At 40.3% G+C, this 12,186-nt stretch overlaps 1 protein-coding gene across 3 annotated transcripts in view; it reads left to right on the forward strand.

Annotated features, from left to right (window-relative positions):
• The window catches only part of sema4ba (sema domain, immunoglobulin domain (Ig), transmembrane domain (TM) and short cytoplasmic domain, (semaphorin) 4Ba), a 58,554-nt gene that overhangs the window by 14,485 nt on the left and 31,883 nt on the right, over positions 1-12,186 (forward strand). The gene's annotated exons all lie outside the window — the stretch shown is intronic.

Genomic DNA, 12,186 nt, shown 5'->3' on the forward strand with positions numbered 1-12,186 from the left:
GTGTTCATTAACTGCGTGGTGCCGTGGCTGCATGAATCATTGACGCGAGTGCGCTGCAGTTCTGGTTACCTGTTAAAACAATGCTAGGATAACCTATCATTTGCCTGTTGGAGAATTATGATGTTTTTATGAGTGAGCCCATGTGAGGTTAGCTTCTCTCTTTAAATGGAAAAGTGGGTGTGAGTTGACATGAGACAGACCACCATCCTCTCCACTAGGTCTTTATCGTAAGGTGATAGGAGGGCAATGGGGTCATTAAAAACCCACTCTGAGTGCAGCCTCATGCATGTGTGTGCAGTGCGTTCGTATTTATGGGTCATTGTTTACATGTAGGAGATACCCATGCATTAAGTGATGTTGATCTTGGACTCATTTCCCTTAGAATAATAGGTATTTGCCTGGGTGTGTTACATTTTAACACTTTTTGGCATGTATCGACTGTCTCTAGCGTCTTTAAGCTGAGGCACAGCTCTTCAGGAGTGAGCCTGTGTCTGGGGGTTTGGGCTCCTATTTGCAGGCAGAGGGTAGGAAATGTGGGTGCAAGTACCCCGGCATCTTCTCCAAGCTACTTTTTGTAAATCAAGAGGGGTATGGAAAATCAGATGAAAGAACAGAATCATCAGCATGTACTTTTCCAATTGAAATTGGAATCGTTTTTTGGAATTTTGTGTGATAGCATATGGAAAGATCAAATAATGTTGTCACTGACATGCTGCTGGCAAAACAATCTACTCATGGCAAACTGTCAGAAATGTGGTTAGCAGTCAATCAGTAGAAGGATATGGTTGATTTTCCCCTATTGGAGTGAGCTTTAGTTTTATTATTTTGCATTTAAAAATAACTTGTGTATGATATTGTCTTTTGTATTCTTCCATCACGTTTATTTCATTTCCCTAATAAAAAAAAAAGCTCAATAAATATGGAAATAGTGCTGTCTGACTAGAATAACTTCTGGTTGTGAACTTTGGAGGTTTCAAGCTTCCCCATAAGCTTTTTATAAGTTGCATATTTTACTGCAGCTGGCTGTGCGTACAATGATGTTCTCTTTTAGGTGTCAAACTCTGTATGTTTATCATTCCACACAGTAAAGGTCATTCAAAACATCCAGGCTATTTTTTGGAGTGCACTTTTTGGAGTGGAGGGTAACTTTACCATAAAACAATCTGCATCACTGTGATCTTACAGGATACATCCTCAGGAAAACTTGATATCCCCCTTAAAAGCCTATCTGTGTTTGTCTAGCATCTATCTACCAACAGGGGACATGAGAGATAACCCTCACAAACAAGCTTTCACGCAGACACAGATTCTCAAGTGATCAACAAACACCCAACAGAATGGGAATAAATGGGAGCTTTCATGAATTTTCAAGAATGGCGGATTATTCCACAAGAGGGTGGAATATAATCAACAGTGCTATCACATTTGTGGCAGGAGTCTTTTTTTTTTTCTGGCCCGCTATATGGAGATTGGTCTGTCTGCTGTAGGAGAAAAGCTTGTCTGTGCTGACCTTGGCCTGCTGTTTCTTTTGGTTTGATCCACAAAGAAAACAGCTGGCAGTTGCATTCTGGATGCCGGCGGCCTCGACAATGAGCTGCCTGTATGATGCTGTCAGAGAGGCTTTGGCTCGTTGGTAAAGGATGGTGCCTGTTATATCAATAGCTAAAATCCAGACTTCACAAAAAAGTTAAATTTATGACATGGTGGTTGTTGCTTGCAGTGAGAGCCTGCCTTGACCTGAACACTGCTGAAACATTTCTCTGCAGACTGAAAGTGTGTTTGAGGTGCTGCTGTGCTGCATCGAGTCTGCTCAAAGTAGTGTAAGCAAGGCGGAACTGTGGGCTGTCAATGGTAGCAGCTCAAAGCAATGAGCAACCTGTTGCTGATTACTAAATCTGTATTGTGGAGAACAGACAAAGAAGAAATTAATCATACTGCATCACACTGTTTTACCACAGCTAATCCTCCGTGCTGGCCCCACGTTCACATTTCTAGCTTGTCAGCATATCCCAGGGGTATTTTCTCAGCTTTAGGCTGCTCTCATCCTCCTTCATCTGTTTATATTGTCAGGTTGACTCTTGCCCCAGCATAAAGTATGCGTATGCGTGTCTGCTATGTACAGCATTTGTACTATATGTTGGTTCTCAGCAGTTGTGAAAAATATTTTTAAGAGATGCGTTCAACCAAAACGTTGCCCAATGACATCCCTGATCTATACTTACTGCAGTAACCTCAGCTATTCTTTTGCATTCATGGTGTTTCTTACAGAGAAGTTCCTGCAAATGAGCCCTCAAGTAAAATAAATAAAATAGAAAGTCAAGATTTTGGTAACTTTAGGTCAAGTTACACGATTCTCATCAGCAGGTGGAGTTTGCTCAGTGGTCAGGAAATCTCAGATTATTCCGTTTCTTTTCCTGAGTGTCGGCAATCGTCTGTAATGCCTTAAAAGTTCAAAATCGGAGTCTGACCAAGACTAGTCTCGCTGCAAAGTCCATGTACTAGCTGTTCTGGACTTTTTAATCACGTCACATGTCCTTTAGATGTTGTGATTTTATCTGACTTCCTTTATGTTTTTCTAAGTGTTGTTGAAAACAAGACAAAAAAGGGTTAATAGCCGGGGTACAGAAGGGAAGGGCCAGCCACTTGTAACCTAAAGGTTAAACACAGGCCTTCAGGGAGTCCTATTACTGTGTACTCACTGATGGGAACTCTGCAAACATGCATTCTGGGAGCACAGCGGGCTTCTCTGTTTATTCCCAGTCTAGTGCTGTGCCATGGTGTGGGAAATGACTGTGGACATGGAACATGGCCAGATCAGTGCTCTCGCGTCAGCGTCTCCTAGACCCACACATGTGCCTTTTTAACCCTCATGTAACACGCATCGAAAAAACGTCACATCCACATGAAGTATTGTGGGACCTTGTCTTGTACGTGCAGCGCTCTATTTTAACTGTACACAACCGTTTGAAACAGCTTTACAAAACTATGTGGAGTATGTTTACACACGTGTCAGCATTTCCTACATGCTGGTGTGAGAGTTGCAAAATTCCCATTTCAGGGTATATTTCCGTTACTCATCACCTCGCACCTGTTCCTCGTGCATGTTTCATTATAAAGCTGTATTTTAAAACTTAAAGCTATAATAAGAACACATCGACTATTGGATCACATACAGGAAATGTACATCATGTCACTGTTAGTGATTGAATTTGTTTGTGTCCTTCCTGATGTGAGTGCGGGAGTAGCTCTGATGATTGAATCAGCCTCCAGCCGAGCCTTGTTTTGCAGCTTGTCCCTCCCCCGTAGCCGTGATTTGATATCTATAAGCATTCCAGGTTATGCCCTTTACTCTGCTAATGGTGCCACTGACCCTTAAAGACATTCCTGCCGCAGCTCTCCAATCACACGTCTGATTGCCCCTCGTCGTAAACATGCTGTCTTTTAACATTGCCATTACTTACTTTACAGAGACATATTCGATGGACATTGGCTTAAACACCTAACTGACATAGTTGCTCTTCTCTAACCTTGGACACAAATAGTACAATGTAGCCCACTGCAGAAGGCACTCTCGCCTCTCATGTGTCATGTTGCACGGAGCTCGAATATTACACACTTTACCTCGTTGTAAATCTGTTGATCAATTTTTATGAGAGTGCAGGTAAAATGTGATTTTAGTTAGCCAACTTTATGTGAATATGTAGGCCCTGCTTGGTTGTTTTGAGGTGTCTGAAAGTCCTTTGCCCTCAAAAATGTTGACTTTAACTTTATGAAGCACATGAACAGTTGTAGGTTGCTAATTAAATAGATCATCGTACGATCATCAGTCTTCAGTTTTTATTGCCAATTATGTTGAATTTGGCCCTTGAGTGTGACCTTTCAGAATACTTTCTGCTTTCATATATTGAAATGACGATGAGGCAGTTGGATGGTGGCACAATTGTAGCAAATCTACTTCTTTATTTCTTTGGGTTTTTTTCAAAACAAAAACCCTTTTATAGATTGATCCTGTTTTCTGACACAGTAACTTGATCTCTTTTCCTCTCTATGCCTGTGGTCCGAGAGATGGAAACAGAAATGGAGCAAAGGGGTTAAATGCAACAGAGCCCACAGGACAGCAGTAGACTAAAAGCTTCCTGTGGCAGAGCAGAGTGTAAGCCGGACCTGGCAGACAGGCTGGCAGGGCAGATGTTTTAGGTGAGAGGCACAGTAGATAGCTGTGGTTGAATAATTCATCAGATCGGATTGAAGATGAGATATATTAAGACAGAGCACACAGGCCATCCTATGGCCTCTTTCAGCACTTTTTGTGCAGCATGAGTGGCTGCAGGGCTCAGATCCCCCTGCATCTCTGCTTTCTTTCTGGCAGTTATCCACTAGAGTCTGGGCAGTGCAGGAGACAGTTATAGATGTGCTGGCTCTGGGTCTAGAGAGGCCTCCAGACATCTGGAGGGGATGAAGCTGTTCGGCATGCAGGTGCAGTTCAAGCTCACAGCAACTAACACTGCTGATGACTTCTTCTGTGGTCACTGGGTCTTATTGGGACATAAAATGCATAAAGAAATACTTTTTTCAGTGATGGGATTGCTTAAACTCTAAAAAATCAAATCAGTACCCTGACTAAATCTAAACAATCCTGCACAGAGCTTTGTTTATCAGGTATCTGTATATTAAACTGTTTCAAGTATTAAAATGTCTACTGGCCTCGCTTTTTGTCCACTTCTCTTTCTGATTTGTTGGTGATCCAAGCAAAGCAAGGCTGTTTATCCTGTCCCAGCTCATGCATCAAATCACTGACTTTACATCTTATAGTTTATAAATAATGAGATGAATCACTTGCTTGGCTCATGGTAACGTCAGAGACCAGCTACAGAGCAGCCTCTTGGGTTTACTGGATGTTTGTTAAGAGAGGCTTGAATGTTCTTGTTGTCTGCCTATTATTTTTATAAGCCTAAATGACAATTTGACCTTTTCTGGTTCACGGGAATGTGCTTCATCATTATAGATAATAGGATTTTTTTCCATGTTATCTGGAAATTCACCTGAAAAAAAAAAAAAAAAGATGGTTTGATGTTATCTGCTGAATTTCCTAATTTAGTCCTTTCTTGTCTGCAAAATAATAAACCATCCCTCAGCACCTCCACGTTGTGAAATAGGTGAGGAAATGTGCGCTTCTCTGACATCACAGTGAAAAGGCTCATCTTTCTAGTAACACACCATTTCACCTCCATCACTCCATGACATCAGCTCCCACCTACACGAATCCAGCTGGGCGCCGTGCAGACATGTCAGGGCTTCGATTGTATCTCGAGCACACGCTGGTGCAAACATGGAGCTACGTGAACTTTAAGGGTCCTTATTATATGCAGTGCAGTTCTGCCTCAACTGACTGCTCAGAGCAATTTGGCTTTAAGATGTCATGAACTTGGATGTTTGTTAGATTATTCTTTTTTTTGTTGTTGTTGTTAAAAATTACTCAGTAGAATTGAAGCAATTTTTAACATACCCCTGTACCTGCAGGCAAGCACACTGAGCTCTGTCATCTGATAGTTTGCTAATCTCCTGATTATGCTTGTCTAGTTAAGTAGAAGAGTCAGTCAGTCATCCATTAAATCATCAAGCCACGGGATCAGTGTTGGGCCATATATTTGCCGTGTGCACGATTTGTGTTTGCGATTTAAAGGGCAAATAAAAAAGAGCACAAGGATAAAAAAATAAAAATAAAGAGCAAACGTGAAGTTGAATCTAAACTGAGCAGTGCTGGCTTGACAAGTGTGACCTTGAGTATCTGGATCAGCAGCAGCCTATAGGCAGATACTCTTGATTGACAAGAGCTCATCTCCCCCGTATGGTTTACCAGATTCGCTGCCCTTATAGGTCAGATCTGGTCGTCTGGGATATTGGATCTCAATGATTGGAATTTAACCCAAATATCATTGTAGTGACGGATTCTCAAGATAGCTCGGATGACTAGGATACCAGCATTTAAGTGATGGCTGAATACTTCGCGTTAGGAATGCGCAGCTTGCTATTGATCGGTACTAAGTGAGGTCACTTGATGTGGGTGGCAGCTGCCCCACTCTCGGGCCCCATATAAAGAACACAGACTACCCCCACAAAAACTTTTTAATGTGGTTTGTTCGCCAGATAAAGAGGTCAAAAATTAACTTTTTAAATACTGACTGTTGAGGGTTAACACTAGAGATAAGACACAACTGAACAAGTATGACTACAAGACCAGGAAAGGAGACATTCATCATTATTTGTGTACTCTAATGAGCTCGGTTTAGAGAACTTGGTTTATGGTCATTGTTAGTGGACTTCCCTGAATCTCACTGAATGTGCTGTTGAAGAGCGATAAGCCTTTCAAAACATGCATTTTGCTTCGAGTGGAAGGCCCGAATAAAAGAAGGAAAAGTCTGCGATTCCTGTCATGTTAAGAGCTGTGGATACTTAAATAAAAGTTTAGCAATAATCAGATTTACAGTCATATCACTACTGGTGAACACTCACTAGTTGCTACTTCAGCTCTGGGTATTGTAAATCCAAATCACTTTCCACATGATTGGATTAGGCTATAAACAGTTCTCATAGGTGTCATTTTATACAGACTGCACAATAGATAATTACAGCGTGAACATGAACTTGATTACACCTGCTCGGACGAACACGCCTTTCCCTGGGCTATCTTTGTTTCTAGCTAGTGATTTTCAAAAAAGCTTTGGAAGTATTACATTTCTCATTTTATTATATGCTGACAATGTTTCTTTTTAACTTAATTTTATTATTCTTATGGTTTAAGTGATTTAAGCATCATAGTTTTCATTCCAGTATTCTTTTCGCTTCATAATCAATATTCATTAGACTGAAAGTTTGGTTGATTGCATTTTGTTCAGAATTGCTTTATTTGTCTACTTAAAAAAAAGGACTGAAGGTCACCAGCATGTTCGATCTGTGAGGTTTACAATGTGCTTTGTAGCCTTGATGCTCTTGACATTCGGTAAAAGCTGGTCTGTGGCCATTTGGAGAAGTGGACGTTCTGAGCCTTTTATCATTTGTACACAGTGATGGATGGGTGCAGCTCTCTGCCCAGTGGCCTATAGCCTGAGCTTGTGTGTAAGCCTCTAAGCTACTGGAATGCGTGCAGCTTCTTGCTGCGGACATCAAGCGGCAACAGCCGCCGTGCTTTGTTTACGCCCTTTCATGGATGCCACACCAGCCTAATCAATTTTAGCGAGGTTAAATATTTCAATGGATTGTTGTTGATTGAGCGATCCATGAGTTTACACGGGCGGCAAATGCAAATGCAGCACATCACTTCGTTTTTGAACTGTCCACAAACTTGACTTCTATGGTTCAAAAGGTTCACTTTGCTTTTTCCAAGCATATAGTGGTTTTTTATGGTTGTTCAGTTTTATTTAACATATGCTAAATAGTCATATCATAGACTATCATGAGTCAAAAAAAAAAAGTTAATCTTTTATTCTTGTAAAACATGGGTTGGTAACATTTTTTCGGTGACAGCAGACAAAAAAATCTGATAATAACCTTTCAGCTTAAAGCTGTCCAAGTAGAAAAAAAAGAATAATTTATAGTACTGCGTTGAGTCCTCAACATAGTGGACATTTATGATTTTGGTGTCTCTGCATTAATGAAACCCTTAATATCAAGTTACCAATGATAGTCACTTATTGTTACAGAAAGAGAGACATCTGATTTTGAGTGTATATACTGATTGGAGAAAAAGGCTGACTATAAGCTGTGGCATACTATAATGAGCAAACTTGATACATTTACAGTCTATTGCATTTTGTTTTATAAGTGAAACAAATGGTATATTACTACCAAATGTTTTGGAAATATAATTATATTTCTGGGAAGGTGTGAGCTGTGCCATAGGCTACCATGTAGGATAACTCTGTGTTACAAATGAAAAGTAAGAGGGAGGAAGTCCTGTCAGGCTTTAGAAAATTTAATGGAAGAGTTTGGCCAACATGTACATAATATGTAGGGTTCAAAAGGTTAAGCAGAGAACTTTCAGCTTGCCAGACTTGGCAGCATGTAGTTCAAATCCTGCATGATGCCAGAATTCAGCACTGACCTATTGTTAGTGCCTATTGGAGGGCAGAGCTGCAGCTTCTTTGGAATAATTGGTACTGCAGCTTTAAGCTTATTCTGACTTTATTGCTAACATGCTGCTCTTTTTAGTTTGAATCAGATGTATTTAAAGTTGTTCCAAACAAACTTTACTATTGGGAAGAGTGAAAAACCGTCCATCATAGAATGGTAAAATGTGAAGTCATTTAAAAACGGGGATAACATGCTACATTTTCATGCAGTTTCTCATGGGATACATTAAAAGTGTTGCAATGGGATACATGAATAAACATTGCCACAGTAGTTAAATAACAAAACCTAAAATGAGAGCTACAATTCAATTCAATTCAGTTTTATTTATATAGCGCCAAATCACAACAGTCGCCTCAAGGCACTTTATACTGTACAGTAGATCCTACAATAATAGATACAGAGAAAAACCCAACAATCATATGACCCCCTATGAGCAAGCACTTTCGCGACAGTGGGAAGGAAAAACTCCTTTTTAACAGGAAGAAACCTCCGGCAGAACCAGGCTCAGGGCCATCTGCTGCGACCGGTTGGGGTGAGAGAAGGAAAACAGGATAAAGACATGCTGTGGAAGAGAGACAGGGATTAATAACAGGTATGATTCAATGCAGAGAGGTCGATTAACACATAGTGAGTGAGAAAGGTGACTGGAAAGGAAAAACTGAATGCATCATGGGAATCCCCCAGCAGCCTATGGTTATTGCAGCATAACTAAGGGAGGATTCAGGGTCACCTGGTCCAGCCCTAACTATATGCTTTAGCAAAAAGGAAAGTTTTAAGCCTAATCTTAAAAGTAGAGATAGTGTCTGTCTCCCAAATCCAAATGGGAAGCTGGTTCCATAGAAGAGGGGCCTGAAAACTGAAGGCTCTCCCTCCCATTCTACTTTTAAATACACTAGGAACAACAAGTAAGCCTGCAGTGCGAAAGCGAAGTGCTCTAACTCAGCATAACTCAGCAGGTCAGTCACATGGTGAAATGGGTGTGTATGATGGTTTGTTGGCTTTTGAAGTTTACAGTTAATGGGTGAGACATCAAGTGTCGTAAAAGGTGTGGACGTTATGGCATGATCTGACATCATCACCATATGACAGTTCAGACAGCATAAATTTATGCTTTTAGTACTTGAATTTTTCAGTGTGTCTTCTAAAACATGAAAACTTGTATTTAAACAGCCTCAGCATACTTTGTTGGGCAGCTGTAACTTGGGTGGTAGGATGGGTCATCTACAAATTGTAAGGTTAGTGGTTCGGATGCCGTTGCATCCTTAGGCAACAGCTGTACCCTGAGTTGCCCCTGATGCATCCACTGAAGTGTGAAAGTTAGTAAGCGCTTAGATAGTGATAGATAGTGTTGTATTATGAATGTTTGTGTTTGGTTGAATGAGACTTGTAGTAAAAGAAGAAAAGAGTGGAAAGTGGAAAGGTGCATACAAGTACCACTCCATTTAACTTTACTTGTGTTTCAGTTGCTTATCTTTTGAAAAAAACAAGTTAGTGGATGTAAACAAGGAGAAGCACAGTACAGAACCTGAGGTGAATGGCTGTTATCTCACTGCATCGTGGTCGATATTTCACTCCAGCAAACGCAGACAGGATTTTATTGCAAACAAGTGGAGACATTTCGAATGGCACTGAGTGTTTCAACAGGCCTGACCTACTTTCAGCAGCCTGGGCTGAAACGGTTTCTCACCTGCGTCTGGCAGCAGGCAGGAAGCCTCATAAACTAAAGGCCCTCAATATCTTATCCAGTACTCTGAACAGTATATTACTCTGTGCTTTTATTTCTGCTATAAAATAGTCATCGAAGAATTTGTCACATTTGCTGGAGCGCATATGGTCACTCTCACGGATACAGGCTGTTACTCTCAGCCAACAGTTTGAGAGGGTGAGATGGTTAGGATGTTTCCTGACAGTGAGAACTTTAGCCTGGTTCCATCTGTAGAGTAAACTTCTTAAGCTGCAGATTAGCAACATAAATAAATATAATCATTACCAAACCTCTTACATTTTGTTTATAAGTGGAAAACTCTTTTATTTCACTGAAACTGCAAATTCATAAATAGTTCGAGATTGAAGCAGAGGCACTGTTTGCAGGTCACTCCATCCTCTGCTCAGTAGTTATAAAAGAATAAACATTTATTGTAGTATGAATAGTACTATAAACATTTGTGGTGTAAACAGCAGTGATTTCCTTTAGTGCCATTCCACCAAATGTCAGGACACGCAGTATTATATTTCAGAGTAAAGAGGAACATCTTTTTGTTTTGCAGATCCAACTGTTGAACATCGCCGTCAAAATAGTTTCAGCTTTTGATCACTGATTTTGAATATCTGCATAGTTTATCATACAAGCAATCATGTAAAAGGGTCAAATTATTTACCAAAACCCCAATAAGAGAAAAATGCTTTTTAGAACAGGTTGTTGTTTGTTAGTTTTGGTCCCTGAAAGGTGCGTCATAATGAAATGGGAGATGTAGGGTGTTCCCTCTCCCTGCAAACGGTGTGACAACAGTACAAGAGACTGTAGAAAAGAAATAGGCCATTTCTGCAAGATCAACAGTGCAGTCTCCTTCCTTAAAGTGGATCAGCTTACACTGGGGCTTTCAGAAGAGTGGCAAAGAGTGCAGAGAGAAAGTACAAGCTTCTATAAACATCATGGCAGTGACTATACGTGAATATTTTTAAGACGCAAGCGCTTTTTAAGCCCTGTTTACCTTTGTTTGGACATGTGAATTGGCCAAAGTGCCAAGAAATAAAGGAGATGAAACCAAGAGAAGCAACTCGCCCTCACAAATCTGAACGTTAAACTTTGCTGATGAGATTAGCGACTCAGAAGAGATTCGTTCCTCCTTACTAGTGGTAATATAAAGATTGGAGTTAGATGAGGTGGCCAGCAGGAGAAGGTGGTGTCTTTGTCCTTTCATTTGCTTCTTTGTCCTCGGCATTTACGGTATTAAAGCACTTTTCGGCCCGTCGCAGAGCCCCTGCTGCTCTTCTTTCACCCACTTCGACGTTGATAGTAATAGCAGGTCTGGCGACAGACCTAGCTCCACTACTTTACATTTCATCAGCAAGCTGCTTCTGCTGGCTTCACATCTGTTATGGAAATTTGTGCAGAGGGGAAATGGAATGAAATGGAAAATCATTTCATATATTTTCACTTCTGAGACAGGGTTGGTTTCAGCACTTGTATAGGTTTCAAAGACAGAGGTGATGAAATATGCTCATCCACTTTCACAGCCATATATTACATTAATGTATCAATACATTCTTAGTTCCTGATAGCTTTAAATTTGGGATGCTTTAGGAATTCAGCACTTGTGATAAATTCCACATTTCTGACCCTGTGTCACAAGCCCCAGAGGAGAAGCAAGCTTGATGAATTTAACTCCCCTGAACCTTAAGTTCAAAATGTCCCCTATCTCTGTCCAATAGTTTAATACGATTTTAATTAGGCAATTAAAAGTCTTTGGAATAGCATATGGTCATAATTACTGCTGTATAGTTCACTTAGGGACGATTGAGCCATTAATTATTCTTAGCTGGGTCTAGGGATTGAACTTAAAAATAGGTCGGGCAGGAAAGAGGGTATTTTCTTCAAACACCATAGTCATCTAATCAACATGCCAGACTTTTGAATGACAAAATATGTTAACTCAGTAGCTGCACTGTGTTGCACCAGCTATTGTGAATCCAAGACTGTATTTGTTTATTAACTTCATTGCAATTTCTTGACAGCTAGAGCTCTAGTTGGCTTTAAGCTTGTTATTTAAATTGCACCACTGAAATTTAAGAAGTCGCTAAGACTTTGTAATGAAAACATTTGTAGCATTACCCAGTTGAAATTGATCAATTAAAGAGGGAATCACTGTAAAACATTGATTGGAGCATAGGCTAGTATATGCTATAGGCTGTTATAATTTTATAGTGCAAACAACATTTTGAAATGAACATATTTCTCAGCTATACCATTTTATACATGATTTATTATATTTTAGGTCATATCCTGTGGTACCTGGTGTGGTCTTCTGCTGCTGTAGCTCATCTGCTTCAAGATTC

Source organism: Pelmatolapia mariae, linkage group LG7 (assembly GCF_036321145.2).
Source record: "Pelmatolapia mariae isolate MD_Pm_ZW linkage group LG7, Pm_UMD_F_2, whole genome shotgun sequence".
Lineage (NCBI taxonomy): Eukaryota > Metazoa > Chordata > Actinopteri > Cichliformes > Cichlidae > Pelmatolapia > Pelmatolapia mariae.